Genomic DNA, 12,171 nt, shown 5'->3' with positions numbered 1-12,171 from the left:
ACAGGTAGGATTTCAGCAGGTATAGAAGTAGGAAGAGAACATTCTAAACAGAGAATAATGTAAACATCAGGTGTGGAAGTGGGAATGTTCCCGGGTATGGTCAAAGAAGAGTTAAGAACTCAACGTGACTGAGGGACAGCCAACATGTCCTTCTGTCATGGTGACACATTAGGCTGTAAAGGCCAGCCCAAGGAGCTCGACGCTTACAAGCAGAGGGATGACAGGATCGGAGCTGGGCTCCAAGAATCGCAGGTGGGATGAACCGGAGCAAAGATGCCCCGTGGGAAGGCCAGGTGAGAGGCTGCCGTCATAACCCTCCTCACAAGCAGTAAGGCCCTGCCCTAGGATGGTGGCTGCGAGAACAGGGCCGACGGGCCGGTGGCGAGCAACTACCGCGAGGACAGATGCTATCGACTCTTCGATCCCGTCCCCTCCGATTTCTCCATGCGGAGGTGGCCACAGACGGGGCAGTTTCCATAACACAGATGTCCAAAACACTTACTTACACTCGCTGTGACCAGTGAGCAGGAGGTACGGCCGCTGTCAGGGGCCCCTGTCCCCCTCCCCAGCCTCCGCTGGCCTCGCCCCCAGGCGGCTTGCTGTGGGCCCTGCGCTGCGGGGAGGGGCCTCTGCCACACTGAGCGGTCCTGAAGCCACCGCTCAGTCTGAACTCGGCTGTGCTTAAGGCTCCTCTCCGTTCTGAGCAACGAGCATACTCTCCTTCTGCAGTCGTCTTCCCATTCTCTCTGCTGCTCCATAAAGGCCATGGTTACTTGGATTTATGACCTTAGCTCAGTTTTTCCTGCCGCCCAACTCTGATAGCTCTCCTCCTTTAAGCCCTAGACTCCCCTTCTGTGTGGACTGAAGGGTCCCTCCCAAAATTCCTGTGTTGAAGTCTTAACCCTCAAGGTGACTATATTTGGAGATTGGGCTTTACAAAGAGATAATGAAGGTTAAATAAGGTCACAGGGAGGGGAAGCAATCCAGGAATCCTTGTAAGATGATGAAGAGACACCAGGAGTGCGTGCACCCAGAGAAAGGCCATGTGAGCACACAGCAAGAAGGTGGCCATCCGCAAGCCAAGGAGAGAGGCCTCAGAAGAAACCAACCCTGCCGGCATCTTAATCTTGGACTTCCAGCCTCTAGAACTGGGAAGAAATAAATTGCTGCTGCTTAGGCCCACACACATTCCACCGCCCAGTCTGTGGTATTCTGATTATAGCAGCAGGGAGACGAATGCACCTTCCACTTGGACTGGCTGTTGCCAAGGGAAGGCGTCAGAGAAAACCAAGCTCATGCCTTGGTGACTAACAGAAAAGTGATACCATTAAAAGATGATGTCATCGTGACAAACGTGACGGCAAAGTTTGAGATGGGCTTAAATCAGAGGACTTGCAGAACATCCTGCAGGTAGATGGGAGTGTGGGCCTGGAGCTCAGGGACAAGGGACTGGGGGAGGCACCCGAGTAGGAACGTGGAGGGATGAGGGCCCAGGATAAGGCCTGGGGTAATCCTATATCCAGGCAATCAGAAGAGGAAGCAGAGAAGGAATAATCAGAAGGCCAAGATTTTACAGCGTAGTCAAAACGAAAAGAAGCATTTCAAGATTGTAATTAACAATGCAAAATGACGTTAAGAGGTAAAGCGAATGAAAACCGAACATGTCACTAAGCTTAGAACATGGGAGTCAAGGACGGAGAAGGGCCTGAGAAGATAGTGAACGGGAACAGAGGCAATGAATATAGACACATCTCGAAACAGATGACAGAGAGAACTGGGATAGCAGCTTGAGGGGAAAGCAGGGCTGATGGTTTTATTCTGACTGTGAAGAAAATGAGCAGCATGTTGGCGTATCAAGGGAGGATACAGGGAGCACAGGAAATGGATTTCACCTCGATGGGATGGAATATTTCCACTAGGGCAGAAGTTAAATAAAAAATGAGAAAAAGAGGAAAAGGAGGTCACTTACCTCAGCTCCGATCTCTCCTGCAGAGTAAGACAAATCGGGAACTCTGAGGCTATGCACCAAAATGTCCGGTGGGCTCAAACTGACAAATCGCTGGGGCTGCTCAGGAGAGGCCTGTGGAGTTCCTGCTGTGTGGCACCAAGACAGCTGCTGGGAGGGGACAGGAACCCGGAATGCCGGATCTGCCGATTTCTCAAGAGACTCTGGAAATCCAGATTTATGCAAGATGTCCCCACTGTAAAAAGCTGACAGCTATTTCAAATATTTAAGAAACTCTGTGTAAACTCAACAGAATTGAGCCCCTGGGCTGGCAGTTTATAACCACTGGCCAAAAAGGACTTCCAATAGCCACAGCATTGTTTCACTACAATGAGTCAACAAACTGAATACAATTTTCTAAGAAACAACTTAGGTTAATTTTTCTTTTCCCATTAGATAGGCCGATCTCATTAACTGATAGCAGACCAGTCAGGATGGCTTCTTGTGGCTTTTTCTCACCACAGTGTCCATCAAGATTAGAAGGAGAAAGTGGTAACTTTTATCCTAAGTCGGGGTTTGACATGTTCAAAAAACAGAAGGCTCGGAGATGAGGATTGCTATACTTACAATGAGCGCAGAGCTGGAATGTTAGACCAACGTGAGTTGGCGGGTAAGAGGAGCCCGAGGGTAGGGCTGGAGAGATGAAGAGTGTCGGGCGCTGGCTGAGCAGGATGAATGGGGAGAAGGAGGAAGGGGCGGAAGGAGTCGTTTCAAAAATTAAGGGGTCGACACGGAAAAGTCATCTTAAAAGATCTGTAGAACAGAGTTATTTCTAGTCAAGAAAAGTCTGAAAGAAATGTCTAGGTATGTAGCTAATGTGAAGCGGAATTGGTATCTTTATTTCCTTCTTCCCACATCATTCAAGTCTGGGTAAAGGATATCAGTAAGAACAAGAGTTTTAGGGATAACCCAGTTTTTAACCCCAGCGTCACCACTTTCTAGCTGTGAGAACATGGGTGACGTCGTTAATTTTGAGCTGAAGACAGAGTTACCTCTGGAATAGGAAATGCATATGGACACAGTGAAGGAGACCTAAGTTAGACCATGTAAAGCATCTAAGCACAGTATCTGGGGCTCAGAAGGCGAGCCACGCACATCGTCTTCCCTGTCCGGTGGGAGCCCCGATGCCACGCGAACCCCTTTTCTGTGAGAACACTCCGGCAGCATTCCGGGCTTTCTCTCTGAAGCAGACAAGAAGGGATGGGCCGGGGGTAAGCGGGCACCTTGATCATCAGGCCCATGATTCTGCATCTGCTGCAAAGCCGAGGGTTCGTCGTCGGAAAGACAGTCCTGAAGATTTTGTTCCTCATGAAATAAAACTCACATAACGAACTCCGATTTCTCGGACCCCAGAAGTAGCATGTAAGTCTGAAAGCCAGGGAATTACAAAAATAGAACCAAATACCATATATCAAGGAAGTGTAAGTTTCCAGGGAGCTTTTACAAAACTTGCAGACTAAGTGGGCCAGGGGCTGCCACCGCCGGAAGCAGACGAGCTCTAACAGGTGTGCGCGCGAGGTAAGCAGGGCCGGCACCAAGCAACAGACAAGGGTGGAGATGAATGAGGGAAGCATGACCTTCTATACGGAAAGCTGCTCCAGGTACGGACCATGGTAGCCAGGGAGGAACAAGTGAACAGGCTCACCTACCAGGCAGCATCCATCACTGAATTTCCAAAAGATTAAAGAAAGGGTATAGGAGAAACTGCGTTCTGTTTGGAGGCAGAGAAACAGAAGGGTGCTATCACCTGTGACAGATAGCCAAGTGCAATGACTTCATCAGGAAAGAAGGGGCCCCAGGGACTGTCTTCTGTCTAGGATGCAGCAGGATTATTCTTCAAACACCGTCCCCTACAACCGCTAGTCACGATGGACCCGGCACTATCTTACCTAATACTCGGGAACCAAAGTAAGTACCAGACCACAAAGAAAACATTTAGTCGCTCCTCAAAAGGCACTTATGTAACCAACACCCGAGCCATGAAAAACTACACAGCAATAACTTAGCAAGACAGCAGGTGAATAATGTTTAACCCTGGTAATTGTGACTGTGGACGGCTATTTGTGTAACTAGGATGTACCATAAAGAAATTATTTCTGTTTCATCAAGGCTTGAGGGGAAGAGAGGGTGGGAGCCCAGGGTAACATTCAACCTGAATGGCATTCACTTTGCACCGAACTCCTTGCTGGTCTATAAAACCCCTGGAACTTCAGCAAGGAGAAGGAAACATTCCCAGGAAGCCTGGCCAGGCGTATCGGCACGTCGCGCCCTCACGGAGAATGTTCCTTCACCACTGGCGTGCGTCTGTGTAATGAGTGAGACAGACAGAACACCAGACTTCTGTCAGAAAAACACCGTTGGTGGAGACGGTGCGATATTAAGTCAGCATGTGGACAGGCCAAGCATCGCCAACAGCCATCGGCCCTGACCAGGCCTCCGCCTGCCCTGGCACGTCCGCCTTCCTTCAAGGCCGGCCTCAGAGCCTCAGACACGCAGTTCTTCCAACAGCATCAGAGGAACTCTATCATGTCCCAGCTGGTATTGCCAGATGTCTCCAGCAAGGAGGAGGTAAAGGCAATTCAATTTCATCTTTCTTCAGAAACATTTCACCTAGAGCAGATCCTATGTCTCTGCTGCAGATAATACACTTAAGGCCACCTGGATTCCTCATTGGAAAAGCAAGACCTGTGGAAATTCAAACACTCAAGTGTATTCATTTTAAAGAATTAGTGTCAAAAACAGAAGGATAAGCGGGACCCTAAGATATGTATTTGCTAACTTTACTTTCCCATTGTCACAGTTACCATTTGGTCTTAACCAGCAAGAGATTTCACATGTGGGAAATTAATGAAGTGCATTCCACCGAGCATTATGTGGAAAAGAGTGACCCCAGGCCCAGTGAGTAATTCTTATTTCTCATTTATGATGATAAGGAATGAATCTGCTTATCTCAAAGTTCATTTGGCCCGCTGGTGCTCAATACTACCCCCAGCCCCCAGGCACCATGAATGATACTTTGTCCTATAGGGCAGGACTCTCAGCTGGAGGTCAAGGTCTTTCACACTTGACTTGCTTACCTGAGAGTTCTGCAAGCTGGGAGAAGGATGGAGTCAATATTGTGTGGGAACAAAGACGCCCTCAGAGAGGATACCTTTGCTGCTGGTAAAGCTGATAAAACTTGAAAATAGCCAAACCATTCTGAGGGTTGGATGGAACAGGGGCTATCCCTTCAAACTGGCATCTTGTTCTACAAGATCTTTTGACATTGCATTTCTATCCCCTCATTGTTTTTGTGTGTTCCAGAGTCCTCCTGCCCCCAGGCTCTCCCACTCACTGCCTTAGATCTTGCCCTCATCATGTCAGGTTCTAAAAGAATCATTCAAGGGGCACTTGGGTAGCTCAGTCAGTTAAGCATGTGATTCTTGATTTCGGCTCAAGTCATGATCTCAGGGTTGTGGGACTGAACCCCGTGTCAGGCTCCACGCTGAGCATGGAGCCTGCTTAAGATTCTCTCTCTCCTTCTGCCCCTCCCCTGCTCGCTTGCTCTCTCTCTAAAAAAAATAATAATAAAAATAAATAAAAACAAAAGAATCATTCAAGAAGCAGAATCCAGACTCCTTGCTCAGGCTGTGAGGCTCAGCATAATCCAGCCCTACCTCATTCCTCTAGGCTCCTCAGCAGATACCCAACTGGCCTACGCGTGGTCACCCACACCCAGCCTGCCCTTTGCTCATGCCACCTTCTCTGCCTGGAGTACCTTCCCCTCTCTGATTACTTATTCATAGTAGCTCCTAAGTAACCATTCTTCCAAGTGAATGAATTTAAAACCTACCCATTTTCAAAGCTCAGTTCAAATTTTAAGTTAAACACAAATCCTTTCCTGACCACCACAGTTTGAAGGCATCACTCCATTGTCTGAATTTCAAGTGTCATTTATATAATCTACAAGTTATATTTAGTTCCTACATGGGGCAGACAGATCCCAAGGCCCTACCCAGATTAGACACTGTCCTGCCCTCGCAGAGCCCAGTAGAGCATCGGGGAAAGTTGTAAACATAATTACCCAACAATGGCATAGGTGCTGGAATATTTAAAAGAAAATGTCTTGCTATTGTTAAACATATTTATTGAGCTTCTACTAAGTGCCAAGCACCAGCCTAGGTACCTTTCAGGAGTTCACATTTAATCTTAATGGTCCATTCCACAAGTGGAAAAAAAAAAAAAAAAGATTCTGAAAAGTTAAGTTGGTTTCCCATGGCTATTTGGATAAGCCACAGAGCCTGGATTCAAACCCACTTGAGTCTAGGCTCTTTTCACCATCTCCCCAGCCTCCCAACCGTGAGGTGTATGCTGTGTGAGGGGCACAAGTAGTTAGACTGGAAGGAGGAAGGCAGCCCAGGAAAAAGGAAGAGCACAGGTGTGTTCAGGAATGGTGAATGGTTCTGAAAGCCCGGAGAAGAGGTATATGTGGAAAGGGAGAAGCCGTTCAGGTGAGACTGGGAAGTACCTTAGGCTCAGTCCTACAGATCACAGGAGAGCTCCGGTGTTTATGTCACGTGAGGCTTAGAGCCTCAGAAGCTGGAGGCCACCTCAGACCAAGAGCAAACCCTGCAGAGCTGCCATCCAGTTGCCTAGCGGCTATCCTTCCTATTTATCAAAACTCCTTGCCACTGCCTGGGCCCCTTCCTTCCCCGGGGTCATGCCCATTGCAAAGCTGTCTGAAGATCATCAAACAAGGACGCCTGGGTGGCTCAGATGGTTAAGTGTCTGCCTTCGGTTCACGTCATGAACTCCAGGTCCTGGGATGAGTCCCAGGTCGGGCTCCCTGCTCAGGGGGTGTCTGCTTCTCCCTCTCCCTCTCCCTCTACCCCTGCCCCTGCCTCTCCCTCTGCCCCTGCCCCTGCCTCTGCCCCTGCTTGTGCTCTCTCTGTCTCTCTCAAATGAATAAAATCTTTAAAAAAAAAAAAAAAAAAGATCATCATAACAGTAGCACCGACAGTGTGCGAGGCCCTCCGTGCATTCTCCCACCTAGTCCTCCGGACACTACAATGAGGTGCTATTGTGCCCGTCTGATGGAGGAGGACACAGAGTCTCAGAGAAGAAGAATGTGTCTGCTTGCAGTGCAGCTTCCCAGTGTCAATGTCCATGCTCTTCATCACTTAGCAATGAGATTAAGAAATCGTGAGGCAGTCCCTCACAAAATGCCAAGGACAGGAGTTGCTGAGATCCTGAAGAAACATGTCTAGTTGAACTTGCTACTCTCATCAAACGCCTATGCAACAAATATGAAAATCATTTAACCAAGATGTGACCAGAGATGTGCATCCCTACATGATCCAACCCAGGACCTCAGATGATCTGAGAATATGAGTTCTTAAGCACCTGCTCCTTAAGAATAGTTTATCAAACCACCCTGATTCTATTCTTGCAGCTCACTCCCTGCCACACTAACTTCCACTTAGCTAAATATCTAAGCGTCTACTCTATGCCAGGTGCCATCCTAAGAGGTGGGATTATAGCAGGTAACACGAAAGACATGATCCCTGCTCTCCTGAAGCCTGACGTCTGGCAAGGATGACAAGTACAAAGTACACGAGAGGACTTCTGGTGACAAAGGCTATGAACAAGGAGACACGGTGGTGGGATGGAGGGGGAGGCTGGCTTGGAAAGCCCTTCCTGGGAGGGTAACATTTGGATTCATACCCAAATGATGAGAAGGAGCCAGCCTTCCAAGCTGCAGGATAGTAAGTTCCTCATACTTAGAGCTCCACCTTAGACTTGGTGGGCTGAAGAGGACGTTAGCCGTGATCTAGTCCCAACTCCTGATTTATAGGTGAGTCTAGAGAGGCTCATTGAGATGAAAACACCAGGACAAGGTGCCCCAACTGACTGCAAGCCTGTTTCTTCCCACAGAGCCTTTGGACACACACACTGGAAATGTACGTACCTTACATTTGTGCTTTTAATCCCCTCAAACACGTCCTATTTATAATTTTATTTTCAGTACAGCCCTGGGGAAAGAGAGGCCCTCGCTGATAGATGGTGGAATTGGAGCTCCAGTTGGCTGACTTGTCTAATGGTGGGTCATTAACAAGCAAACCACAGCGTGCCGCGGGCTCTGTGCACCCCAGTCCCGTGTCCTTTCCCCTGGAGGAGCAGATGTCTAGCTAGCGGTCTATGAACACAAGACATCATTACCAGCAACTTCATAGTTTATGGTGCAGAGAACATACAAAAGAGTCCAAGATAAGAACAATTTACTTAGTCATAACACACAAACTCAAAGTCCCTGAGTTATTTGCTGCAGGAAAAACATGTGACTACAGGTGACTAGACACCCAGCTCCTGTGACTTCTGCATACGGGACTGAGAGCAAGCCCCTCGGTGCAACACTGCAGGGACAGCTGAGGAGGAAGGAAGCAGCCCAGCCCAGAGGTCTCCTTGGCTGGAGAGCCCGTATATGAAGTCACATTTAAGTCCCTTAGACTCTTCTGCTTAGGAAGTGGCCAGTGGTTCCCAAACCTGGCTGCATACCAGAATCCTCTGGAATGTTAAGGAAACAAAGATTTTCAGACCCACACAAGACCCAAAGAATTATACACTCCCAAGGGTAGAGCCTGGGGCAGTTGCTTTAAAACTCAGCCAGCCTAGAAACTCACTGGTTTTTCCTCATGTCTTAGTGCTATAACGTGATGAAAAGAGGAGATGCCTGTTTTTATTATCCAGTGGGAACGTTAAGTTAGGTTTTATCTTTGAAGGGCTGCTTCCAGAAGAAAATCTCTAATACACAAAGCCCTTGCCTAGTGGGGAGCTCCGAGGAGTATCCCCCTGGTGACCTGTGAGGTCTGTTGTCACGCCCCCTTTTGGCTGCACACCAAACCCCCAGGCAAACCTGGGAAAGTTTTTTCTGAGGTTTACCAATTCCTTTGTGAAGCAGACCCTAAGCTGCAAGAGTCAGGCATCCCAAGCAGAGAGAACCTCAGAGTATGGACAATACACCCCCACCACCACCACAAAAGGGCCCTGGCTCCTTCCCCATAAGCCTCCCTTCTGCCCTGGACAGGCAGCCACTGCTTGGAAAAGGAGAAGGGAAAAGAAAGAAGGTGTTTCAGGCCGGGGCGGCTGGTGCCCTCAGTCAGGGGGACCGAGTGAGCTCTTACCTGGATCTGGGAAGAAGAAAAGCTGGTCCGTTCACCAGGGAATTCTCTCTCTGCCGGTGAGCTCTAGTCTTGGAACTCACTGGACTTTGAACAAAGATTGATTTAAAAGCTGATGTATTTAACAGGGACCTGTGGTCTGAGTTCAAGTGACCTCTGCCCTGCTTCCTGCCGGCCGGTGGGCCCTGAGCAGCCCAGTGCTGGCGCCCGCCTAACCCCCCCGGAGGGACGCTGCCGCTGGCCCGCCCCTCCCAGAGAAGAGGGGGGAGAGAAGGGAAGGGGCAGTGGAGGGAGGGGACGGGAGGGGAGGGGGAGGAGGCACCTCTGCCTTCCTCACTTCTCTCCCTTGGCAAATGCCTTGGTCACACCAACCAACACTCCATGTGTGAGGAGCCTCCACTGTGCCCCATCCCAGGGTCGGGGCTGCGGGTCACCACCTGAGCATCCTCGTGCACTGAGGCCTCCCTGGGGAGCAGGAATGTCCGCGACCCCCTACCTAGTAGAAGGCCTGCGGGCCAACAAGCCACAGTAGAATGGAGCAGAGCCCCTCAGGCACCCTCCTTCCTCCCCTGGGAGTTTTTACCTACCTGCAAAAGCCCTGCTCTTATTTCCCAGACTCCCCTCCTCTTCTTACGTGCTCTCTCCTCGCCCCCTTTTCTCACCTGAGGGTGCTCTGTCTCTATTCTCCAACATATCGACACTTGTTTTCCCCTTCCAGCCACTCAGAACCTCTCAGGCAAGCCCAGCAGGGGAAGGTGGCAGGCATTTCCACAAGCTCCCCAGCATGGCTGCCTGGGCAGTGGGGAGGGGCCCCAGCCGCCCCAGAGCACTAGCTCATCCCTATCAGCAGCACCCACACAGGTAGACCCAGAGCTAGGCTTCTGACTGACTGGATCCTCAGCCCACACTGGAAATCAAGAATTGGCTCTAGGCAGTAAGGCAAAGCAAACCCCAAGCTGAGGACGGGTGACCTCACTCTCCTCCACCCATGCTGGAATGGCTACTGATCTTGGCTGGGCTTTGGCTTTTCCCAAGAAAGGCATGGCCCAAGCCAGAGGGGAAGTGGTCAGAAATGACAAACATCTGAGCAGCTAACTCAAATCAGGTCATGTCCACCAGGATTGCCATGCCCCCTGGGCCTGCTGTGTATCTTCCTAAATGGCCGGGGAGAATGGAAAAATCTTGATTCAGGATTAGAATACCTGTGTTCAGATGCTGACTCCGCCAATTCCTGGGTGTTTGATCTAGAGTAATGCATTTCTAACTCTGAGTCTCACTTACCTTCATCATCTGCAAATAGTTGTTATTATGTTGTTTTTAGAGGGTTGTTGTTGTTGTTGTTTTATATTGAGTCAAAAGGTCTCTGACTTCTGCCCATAAATCCTCATAGTTCCCTCTGGAGCTACTCTAAGTCCACTCCAGTCCACATAGCAGCCCTCCAGGTATGTGAAGGCTGCTGTAGCCTCCTATGGAGGCTTCTTTTCTCTGGGATTCAATGAACGCCCCTTTATTCCCCAAGGTGATCTGCCTAGGCCATGACTTACTGGCTTCTCCCCCAGGGCCCCCAGCCAATTTGTCAATGTCTCTTAAAATCAAGGGTCTAAAGGGGAAACATTAAGGTGAGGGAATTGTTCTGTATCTTGTTTTATATCTTGAATGTGGGGGTGGCTATGCAATTGTCTAAAATTACCAAATTTCATTAATCTATACACGTAAACAGGTGAATCACACTGTATATAAAAGATACCTTAATTGCTAAGAAGCCTAAGTCAGTAATATTTATTCTTGACACTTCTAAAATTTAAAAAGTTGGGTGACAAAAATAAAATAAAATAAAGCCAGCCCTCACAGTGGAGCATATACTCATCAGGAGACTTCTCAGACTTGCCCTTCATCCCAGCACAGATGGACAAATAGCCATAAGCCTTGAGACTGGAAACGGAGAAGACCTCGAAATGCAGAGAAAGTGGGGGCACCTGGGTGGCTCAGTCGGTTGAGCGTCGGACTCTTGATTTCGGCTCAGGTCCTGATCTCAGAGTCTTGGGATCAAGCCCCACGTTGGGCTCCATGCTCAGCGCAGAGTCTTCTTGAATTCTCTGTCTCTCCCTCTCCCTCTGACCCTCCCCGCTGCTCACACACACTCTCTCTCTACATAAATAAATAAAATCTTAAAAAAAAAAAAAAAGAAATGCAGAGAGAAAGTGTTGGTTCAAAATCAAATAGAAACAAACATTTTTTTAAGTGACTAAACCCTTTTCCAATGGAATGAACGGAATGAGGTTTGCCCTCACTAAAACTTGAATTTTAAAAGCTCTCATGCCTATGAATGGATCTGATCTGATTAATGCAAAGCAGAGTCAGTCTTTTTATTGATTGCTTAGATCTAGAAAATTAATGAGAAGAGCAAATAACATTATCTATTATGTGCCTGGTAAGCGTTTATATCCCTTATTCTGTTTAACCCTCAGCACAACCCTTTAGGCCAATATCTCCATTTAACAGATAAGAAAAGCCTAGACTCACCCGGTCAGTTATCCTGCCCAAGATCACTTGGTGCAGAAGAACTAAGGAGCCTGTCTGTGGGTGTTGTTGTACCTCTGTGATAAGGCCCCCAGCCATCCAGGGAAGGAATGTGCTCTCCTTCTCTAGGGGTATTCAAGCAGAGGCTGATGGCTCTGTATCTGGTAGATCCTAAATACCATGGATCTAGGCAACTCTGCCATGAGGGTGTGTGCTATAAGCCGTGTGTGTGTGTGTGTAGAAGGCCATGTAGGTAAGAGTTATGAGCACGGGCTTCGACATCAAACAGATGCTGTATTGAATCCTAACTCTGTCATTAATAGTTTGGATAGTTTTGTATTTTTTTACTGTGAGCTCAAGTTTGGGCTTTATCTACGGGAGCCCTTGGCAGCCTGGGTGGAGGGTTTGCTTTTGTTTTTGTGAGGCAGAACCTCTCCATACCCCTAGAATGATGAAGAAAGGCGCTAACAACAGGGCCCATTTATGTTT

General features: G+C 48.6%; 1 protein-coding gene across 2 annotated transcripts in view; it reads right to left on the bottom strand.

The window, feature by feature from the left end:
* The window catches only part of PDZK1 (PDZ domain containing 1), a 38,633-nt gene extending 29,399 nt beyond the window's left edge, over positions 1-9,234 (bottom strand). The window contains exon 1 of one of the 2 annotated variants that reach the window (XM_036068782.2): positions 9,166-9,234. The gene's annotated coding sequence lies outside the window, so the exon portion shown is untranslated. Of the gene's footprint in view, positions 1-1,969; positions 2,188-9,165 lie in introns of those variants that run through there. The other variant, XM_078072521.1, reaches the window with a different exon arrangement.
* Between the last annotated feature and the right edge of the window lie 2,937 nt (positions 9,235-12,171).

Source organism: Halichoerus grypus, chromosome 5, assembly GCF_964656455.1.
Source record: "Halichoerus grypus chromosome 5, mHalGry1.hap1.1, whole genome shotgun sequence".
NCBI lineage: Eukaryota > Metazoa > Chordata > Mammalia > Carnivora > Phocidae > Halichoerus > Halichoerus grypus.
This window is presented reverse-complemented; position numbering and strand designations above follow the sequence as displayed.